This window comes from Papaver somniferum, chromosome 3, assembly GCF_003573695.1.
Source record: "Papaver somniferum cultivar HN1 chromosome 3, ASM357369v1, whole genome shotgun sequence".
NCBI lineage: Eukaryota > Viridiplantae > Streptophyta > Magnoliopsida > Ranunculales > Papaveraceae > Papaver > Papaver somniferum.
In genome coordinates, this window is record NC_039360.1 from 96,107,174 (window position 1) to 96,117,525 (window position 10,352).

Below are 10,352 nucleotides of genomic sequence, written 5' to 3' on the forward strand. Positions count from 1 at the left end.
ATCGGTTTCACTAATAAAAGTCATACCAATACAAAAGTTAGGCCTCATGTGAATAGTTTTACCAAGAACACAAACAAGTCATGAGCGGTTATACTAATCACACATCTTGGTCGTTCATAAGATATGCAATGAAGAACATCCCCAATAACGCCTGGCGATTTCCTTTTCGGTTCACAAACAAAGTTCATGAACTTACTTCCTTAAAACACATGTAAGAACATTTTTTCCTAGGATGAAATCCTCACCTCATACCCATACATAATCAAAATACCATTCATACGATTATGTTGATTTCTTATCTACAAAGTTTAATTGTTAAGCAATAAACCTCGTATTGAATTCCTTAATACTATGTCCATCTAGAGTGTTCATGCTTCGCAGTTTTGTTTTCAATATGCACGACTTGAAAGATATGTTAGGGAATGAAACAGTTCAAGTCAAATATCACTAACCTCAAGTGGAAGGATGATGTTGTGGTTGTAGCTCCGTACTTCTTCACTTCTTCAAGTCTTCGCAGTACTTGTAATGTCTCATATACTAATACTTTCAAGCTAACTTATACGAAGTTTGACTCTAGTACATTTAATCAAGCGACTCTTAAATGAGTTTTGGTTCACTAAAATATGACAACCAAACTTGACATACTAACGCTTGGTGGGTTCAACCGAGCAATGCTCTAACACTTGTCTTGGTTGGTCGCCTAAGACTTGCCAATCAATTCTGTGGCGATTTTAGACGGCTGAGATTGTAACCGTAGATGGGGAAAAACGATTTGCTGGTTTTTAAGGAATTGAGGAGACGACCGTACGGAGGAGACACCTCGAACCGAGCGAAATGTTAAACCTCACACAGATGCACCGCTGCAAAGGGGGTGCTTTAGATTCGAGAGATCAATCTGTAGTACTCCGGCCTAAATCAAGACAATGACCGTTCCAGAGTAAATTCGGTCAAAGAGAGGATGGGTTGATCTGTAGGAGGGAAGCTAAGAAATTTGTGGAATCAATGGTAATCAAAAATTGTGGGTGTGTGAATTCTGAATATGATAAGCTCTGAGTGATTGAAATTGCTCAATTGAGAGTAGTCGCTCAATTGATGAGTTGATGATCTCGTGTTGTCAGTTTGACGTGAGATTGATGATACTGTTGATGCTGATTCAATCATGATTCAGAGACTTATTTATATTGCTGGAATTTTAGACACCATGATTTCATGAAGTGTGACAGTTGATGGAATCAAGGAGTGGGGAAGTGGATATCGTGTTTGAAACCAGTTGCTCAACGTGTGGAGACTTGGTCGATTTTCCACCCACTACCTCGTGAATTCCTTCAACTGATTGCACGACTTGCTCACATTCCATCGTGTGTTTGAACACACGTGCCGTAGACCGCCAGACCAAAAACCCTAAGTGATATCCCCCCAAGTGACACGATTGACGTCTCGTGGTTTGTTAGTCAATTGATGACTTTGTGGTTTGATGGGACGATGAGCCCATGTAGTCGTTGAGTTGAACATGATGTTCTGAAACTCATGAATTGAACATGTCATGAGACAAAGGTATAGTTCTTACGATGAAGTGATCAAGTATTGCTCATTCGATGGATCGTTGAACCAATATTGAGCAAATATTCCTCATCCGAGCAAGTGCTGCTCATGTGATGAATTGTTGAATATTTGATCGTATGAGCATGTATTGCTCATCTGATGGATTGTTGGAAGCATACCAAAAATATTAATTAGAATACTGGTCGTTGAACCGAGCATAATTAATGAAATTAATGATCATGAGGTCGTCGTAATATTATTAAGGTTGGAATCTGGAATGATGATCCTTGGATTCAGAAACCCTAATTTGATCAATTGATGATCAATTCATGGTTGTCAGAATTTCAACCATGGGACGAAGGAGGGAGCGAATACATGGGACCGTGGATCAACCATGTAGTGTCTATATGCTCACGAGGGCAAATACAAAGAACTCCTGAAGAGTTGACGATTTGTTGGTGGAAGAATGATTAAATGCAGGTTTAATCATTTATTCAAAAAATGCTCGTCTGAGCCTTAGGTGAGAAAACCTAATTAATTATGACGAGGCGAGGGACCGACCATGGAGTCATGAAACCGTACCTGGGTTATCCCGTGACCGCCTGACGATCACTTCATGAAAATCTAAAGTGTTTGGGAGAGTTTTGGACCTAATACGAGCAATTGTGCAAATTAGGTCAAAACTGTGAAAATTGATGGGACCGGCTTCCGTGAGCCAAAGAGCCAATCTTGGTCGATCAAGATAGCGTGCTCATGTCCCCAAGGCGTCCGTGAGCCAATTTTGATATTTTCTGGCGTGCAATTGAGCATCCATTCGAGAAAATATGCCAAAATTAGAGTTTCGACGAAACTGGGGAAAAACACCATGGGATGATGAAAAAGTAATTATAAAATAAGAAATGAGGAGGCGTGGGACCGCCGTGGTCAAGGCATGGTCGGTCGGTCGTGACCACGGTCCCGTGGTGCCTTTTCCTTAATTTTATAATATTTTGATGATTTATAAAAAAATTCATGAATTTTGAGAAATTTGATGAATTTTGGGAGTTTTCATGAGTTCAAGGAAGCAAAAGATATTAAAATAATAAAAAAAAAAGGGCGTGTGGGACCGTGGAAGGCATGATTGTCCGTCCAGGTCCCGGTCCCACAAGTTTTCCTAATTTTATAATGATTTTATGAAAAATTCATGAATTTTGAGAAATTTGATGAATTTAGGGAGTTTCCATGAACTAAAAGAGTTTTCATGAGTTCAGGGAAGCAAAAAATATTAAAATAATAAAAACAAGGGAGTGTGGGACCATGGAGGCATGGCCGGCCGGCTTGGGCCCGGTCCCACGAGTTTTCATAATTTTTTAATATTTTTTAGGTATTTTTGATGTTTTGAGGGAATTTTTCCTAATTTGAGAGAAATACCATGAAATCAAGGAATTTGATGAATTCAAAGAAAACTAATAATAAAATAATAAAACAAAGGGACGTGTGGGACCGGCTAGGGAATGGCCGTCCGGCCAAGGCCCGGTCCCACAAGTTTTCATAATTTATGTTATTTTAGTATTATTTGATGATTTGTGCAAAAATACCATGAAATCAAGGAGTTTTTTCATGAAATTAGAGAAATAATAATAATAATAAAATAATAAGGAACCGTGGGGTGTGGGGCTGGTTGGGACCAAGGCATGGACGGTTGGCCAATGGTCACGCCCACACTCCTTTCCTTAATTTTATATTATTTTTTATGGATTTATGGAAGTACCATGAAACCGAGGAGTTTCCTCGAGACGAAGGAGATTTGATAAAATGAGAGAATCTTCATCAAATCATGGAAAATAATAAAAATGCGTTAAAAATATAAAACTGGCGTGGGATTGACCATGACACGGTCGGTCGGTTGTGTGTCCGTGCTCCTAGCACCCCGGTCAATATTTGTAATTATTTATTATTTTCTTCTCTATTTTGCATAGGTTCATCGTTTCGTTGTATTTTTGAAATACTCGTTCGTGCAGTGACTGTTAGTGTATCGTCGTTGAATACACCTTCACCATTTGAATCGGGGCTTACTTAGAGGTAGCTCAGACTCCCGGTTGTTGATTATTTGTTACTAATTGTGGAATTCAGTGGAGAATAATTCACAAAACTGAGTAATAAGATGTTTATTATTAATTCATAGGATCAGCTGAGGATTCGACTACGAATTCAGAATAATAAATTGAGCATTACCATTCCATGGGATCGTAGATTCGACCATATAATCGGAGTAATTAAGGTTTATCTATTACCATTTATGAGACCAGTTGTGGATTCGATCATGAAATTGGAGTAATGAGATAATATAGTTATTGTTATTCTATGAGATCAAGCGGTGGATTCGATCATAGAATCAGAACAATTGTTATTGTCATTCCAAGGGACCAGATTCGACCATGGAATAGGAGTAATTGTTATTGCCATTCCATGGGACCAGTTGTGGATTCGACCATGGAATAGGAGCAATAATAGATTATTCTGGGAATTCAATAGTGAATGTCACGGCAGAATCAATCTTAATTAGGAATAATTAACTTTGTGGCTCTATACTGGCAGAGCAAGCTGTCTAGGAGCATTAATTATCCCGATATGAGCTTGTCGGTAAGTCATATCCTTTATATAATCAGGGTAAACTCGTTGTTTGTTCCTGAAGATGTTATCGCTCTATACTAGCAGAGCAAGCTGTCTAGGAGCTGTCCATCTCGTGATGCTATATAGAAATAATCACTGAAAGTAATCAGTATTCATGAGATATGCCGTTGTCCAGTCGTGAGACTACATATCTACATGTACTCTGAGAGAAAGTACTCTCCGTTGAGAATTCGATGAGAGACTCATATCTCGATACTCACGTCCGATTGCTGAATCAGAGTTTCGTATAATTATGAGTTTACGAATTTAGCCTTTGTCGAAAATCCACCATCTACACGTGGGACCAGTCGCAGATTCGACCATGGAATAAGATCAATTGTTATTGCCATTCCATGGGACCAGTCGTGGATTCGACCATGGAATAGGATCAATTGTTATTGCCATTCCATGGGACCAGTCGTGGATTCAACCATGGAATAGGAGCAATTGTAATTAGGAATAATTAACTTTGTGGCTCTATACTGGCAGAGCAAGCTGTCTAGGAGCATTAATTATCCCGATATGAGCTTGTCGGTAAGTCATATCCTTTATATAGTCAGGGTAAACTCGTTGTTTGTTCCTGAAGACGTTATCGCTCTATATTAGAAGAGCAAGCTGTCTAGGAGCCGTCCATCTCGTGATACTATATAGAAATAATCACTGAAAGTATTCAGTATTCATGAGATATTCCGTTGTCCAGTCGTGAGACTTCATATCTACATGTACTCTGAGAGAAAGTACTCTCCGTTGATAATTCGATGAGAGACCCGTGTCTCGATACTCACGTATGATTGCTGGATCAGAGCTTCGTGTAATTATGAGTTTACGATTTTAGCCCTTGTCGAAAATCCACCATCTACATTAAGTCCCCTGCTTACTTAATGTGGAACAAGGTAAAAGAAAGCAATACTAGATTGCTATCAACAAGAAGAGAAGAGAATTCAAGCAAGAAGAGAAAAATAAGTTTTGTGTTTAATAATTTGATTGAGTAATAGATAGATCTTACATGAATCAATATAGCCTTTATATAGGCTTGAAGAATAACTAAACTAGGAAACAGAAAACTAAAAGGAAATCTAAAAGAATCCTAAAAATAAGAAAGACTAAAACTAGGAAACCATGGAAGCCAAACCTCTAAGCGGAATCTTCTGGAATTGTAGTATGCCCTGCATCAGTCCCCCCCTTCTAGAGTAAAGCTCGTCCTCGAGTTGTCCAAACAAACCAGAAGTTCATTGTCACCATGAAACGTAAAAATCTCTTGAACATTAAATGTGTTGGAGATATTCCAATCATTTGGTAGATCAATAACATAAGCATTATCATTGATCTTCTTTAAAACCTTGAAAGGACCATATTTCTTCATCTTGGTTTTGTTATAAGTACCCACTGGAAATCTCTCTTTTCTTAGATGTATCATCACGAGCTCCCCTTCCTTGAAGGTTTTAAACCTCTTGTGTTTATCAGCATCCTCTTTATATTTAGAATTGGACTTCTCCAGTTTAGATTTTACTTCATTATATAATTCAGTTGCTTTGACTACAAAAGAGTCGGTTGCAGTGTTTGTACTCTGTGTGGTGGGTAAGGCTACCAAATCAAGAGTATGATTAGGTACTTTAGAGTACACAATCTCAAATGGAGTTTTCCCAGTAGAACGATTCACATAAGTGTTGAAAGCGAATTCCATATGTGGCAATAACACATCCCACTGCTTACTATTATCCAGGCACTTAGCTCTAATCAAATTCCCAAGTGATCTATTAACAACCTCAGTCTGTCCATCAGTTTGCGGATGTGAAGTTGTGCTGAATTGTAGAACTGTGCCTAAGCGCATCCATAAACTTTTCCAGAAATAACTCAAAAATTTGGTATCTCTGTCAGAAGTGATAGACTTTGGAACCCCATGCAATCTTACTACTTCTTTAAAGAACAAAGAAGCAACATTAGAAGCGTCAGTTGATTTCTTACAAGCCACGAAGTGAGCCATTTTAGAGTAACGATCAACTACGACCATAACAGAATCATTACCTCTAGCAGTACGAGGTAAACCAAGTATAAAATCCATACTTATATCAACCCAAGGTGCATCAGGAACTGGTAAAGGAGTATACAACCCGGTATTTTGAATTGTACCCTTTGCTCTCTGACAGACCATGCATTTTTGTACGAACTTTTGTACATCACGTTTCAAAGATGGCCAGAAATATCTTTCTTCAATCAGGGCAATGGTTTTATCTCTCCCAAAATGACCACCAAGACCACTGCCATGTTCTCGCATAAGATGTAAACGTAAAGACCCTTGAGGAATACATAATCGATTCCCTTTAAAAAGAAAACCTTCTTGTATAAGAAAATCATCAACCCCATGAGTTTGAGAACTGCATTGATCCCATAGTTTGCCAAAATCTTCATCTTCTGGATAAATGTCTTTGATATAGTCAAATGCATAACTCTCATTACGAATTGTAGTTAATAGATGACTTCTTCTACTTAAGGCATCAGCAACTTGATTCAATTTGCCACTTTTATGTCTCACGGAGAAAGTGTATTTGTTGAGTGTGGAAAGCCATCGATCATGCATTCTGTTAACTTTAGCAGAAGTATTCAAAAACTTCAAAGCATGGTTGTCAGTGTTGACAACAAATTCCCTATGTATAAGATAAGTATGCCACTGCTTAAGAGATTGAACAAGAGCCAATAACTCTAATTCATATGTAGACCATTTCTTTTGTGCATCTGAATTCTTCTCACTGTAATATGCAATTGGATGACCCTCCTGTGATAATACTGCACCAATACCAACAACAGATGCATCACAATCTATTTCAAAAGGCTTGTTGAAATTCGGAAGTGCAAGAATTGGTGCCGTACAAAGCTTTTCTTTAAGAAGAATAAAGCTTTTATCCATTGCTTCCGTCCACTCAAACTTCTCCTTCTTGAGACAGTCAGTCAAAGGTGCAGAAATAGAGCTAAAGTTCTTCACAAATCTTCGATAGAAAGAAGCCAAACCATGAAAACTACGAACATCACGAATAGAAGTAGGAACTGGCCAATCTTCAATTGCTTGAACTTTAGAAGGATCGACATGAATACCATCAGTAGAAATCACATATCCCAAAAATGTTACTGAAGAAGCCATGAAGGTACACTTCTTCAAATTAACATATAAAGAGTTGTCAGCAAGAACTTGAAACACTTGTGAAAGATGTTGGAGGTGTTCTGGCTCACTGCGACTAAAAATTAGTATGTCATCAAAATAGACAATAACAAATTTACTGAGAAAGGGTTGGAAACCTGATTCATAAGTCGCATAAAAGTACTAGGTGCATTAGATAACCCAAATGGCATGACCAGCCATTCATATAAACCTTCACGTGTCTTGAATGTTGTTTTCCACTCATCTCCACATCGAAATGCGTATTTGGTGGTAACCACTGCGTAAATCCACTTAGTAAAAATAATAGAGCACGAAGTAATCAATCATATCATCAATACGCGGGATCGGAAATCGATAAGGAATGGTGATGCGATTTAATGCTCTGCAATCGATACACATCCTCCATCCATTGTCTTTTTTACTAACCAAGAAGGCAGGACTGGCACAAGAATGTTGCTAGGTCTTATCAAACCCTTTGTAAGCAAATCATTTACCTTCCCTGTAATATCTCATGCTCAGCAGACTCAAGCGATAGTGTGCTTGGTTTGGTAAAGAGGCTCCAGGAATAAAATCGATGCAGTGTTGAATATCCGTAAAGGAGTAATGCAGTTGGTAGTTCATCTGGAATAAAACATTATATTGAAATAATAAGGCTTCACCTTTGCAGGCAACTCAATCATAGGCTTAGAATCTTCATTGGAATGTAAAGAATGTTATGGGTGCAAAGAACTAAATACAGTGGCTACGACAGCATCAGTCTGCGCACAAGAGTTTGAAGTGGAATTGGATGGACGAAGAACCTTGGTTTTCCCATTATGAACAAAAGTGTAAGTATTCTCGAATCCATTGTGAACCGCGTGAAGATCGTATTGACAAGGTCTGCCAGAAGAAGATGGGTTGCTGTCAATTAATGACATCACATAGAACTGTGTCTTCATAACCCTCAAAAGAGAATGACACTAACACTGAAGAGTAATCTTCTGTGCTAGAGGCATTAACCCATCCTACAGTGTAAGGTTCTGGATGAGAAGTTACTGGTAGTTCAAGCTTCTTAACTACGTGATCAGCAATATAATTATCCACACTGCCACTATCAATTATCATCTTGCAGATTTTACCCCCATATAACATCTTGATTTAAAAAACTGTGTCCTGAGACTTGCATTGTTGAGTAAGAAATAATGGACGAATCATCACAACAAACTCGTCGTCATCACCAGGTGAGTCTTCATCTCGAACTCATTAAGCGCACCAGTGAATTCATTAATGACTGAGGTTCACCAATCAAGCATTGATTTCCGACAATCACTAGAAGTGTACCCCGATTGCTGACATTTATTGCACTTATCTCCACGAAATTTTGTATAAGCATTATTAGCTCGCTGTTGCGGTGGAAATTGTTGTTGCCTGTTATGAAACCGATTCCCTGTCGTAGAGGAGTTGGTTGCAGAGAGTGAGACTGCTGACCCGGCTGAAGATCAACTGGATTGGCTAAGATAGGTGTAGCCAGAGGTGGAGTATAAGGCACAATATGGCTAGGTTGTCGATGTGAATGGCTAACATCATCATAAGGAGGCCTGGGAATATTCAAAACAATATCTGGAGAAAAGTTTTGAGATGAATTGGTACCCCTGTAAGTATTTTGATAACGCCCTTGTCTGGATGGATAAATCCTAGAAGAACGAATAAGACGATTTTCTATCTTAATAGCTTGCTGCACAGCTTCGACCATAGTAAAAACTAAATGAGTCATACCATTTTGTATTAATCTATTCAGTCCCTCAATGAATCTTACAACTAACTGTTCCTCAGATTCTTTGAGTTGATTTCGTGCGACCAAATTATAAAAATCTGACACATATTCTTCAAAAGTTCGTGCCCCCTGCTGAATGTTTTGTAATTTGATGAAAAGTTGCTGCATAAAGTCTCTAGGTAAGAACTTATCCATGATCAAAGTTTTCATACGTTTCCAAGTACGTATTTTCGGTTTGTTAGCGTTTCTACGATCATCACAGATCTTATCCCACCAAGCTGCAGCTCATCCTTTGAGTTTGTATGTCACAAGTTTAACCTTAGAATCTTCAGGGACCTCCATGAATTTGAAAAAATCTTCTACCTCAAAGAACCAATCAGTTAGTTCTTCAATACGAAAATTTCCAGAGAAGTTGGGAATATCAGCTTTTAGTTTATATTCTGGTAAAGAACTGTAAGGGTTGTGACCAGTTTTTAAACGTCGTTCTTCAATCCAATTCTTCTCTAAATCGTTCTCACGTTCATCTTCATCATCACTGTCAAGTGCAGGAGAAACTATCTTCTTCTTTGAATGACCTATGAAACCTTCATACGGTTTCTTAATGTTTAAAGTACGCAATACATCTTCAGGTACTTCATCATTCTGTAAAAACTGAAGTATATCTTCTTTAGTTTTTCCTTCTAAGTCTACAAGCTCAGGCATATCCAAATCTAGATTTATATGTTTTGCAACCTTCAAAAGTTGATTCTGCATGGTTTCAAGCTTGGTATCTCTTAACCCTAATTTGTCCTCCATGGACTTCTCAAGAGCTTCAGTAATGTTTTTTGCCAAAATCTCGGTATGAGATTTGATGAGAGCTTCGATTGCTGCTAGAGTAACTGGTTGAGCAGTCATTTTTTTTTTGTATACGAAAAGGAACTAAAAAAAGGACTGAAAGGTGTTGCGGAAGCGATGTAAAGGATCAAGTTATAGGATGAAAACCTAAAACTAAGCGGTTGATACCAACTAATGTGGAACAAGGTAAAAGAAAGCAATACTAGATTGCTATAAGCAAGAAGAGAAGAGAATTCAAGCAAGAAGAGAAAAATAAGTTTTGTGTTTAATAATTTGATTGAGTAATAGATAGCTCTTACAAGGCTTAATCTAGACTTTATATAGGCTTGAAGAATAACTAAACTAGGAAACAGAAAACTAAAAGGAAATCTAAAAGAATCCTAAAAATAAGAAAGACTGAAACTAGGAAACCATGGA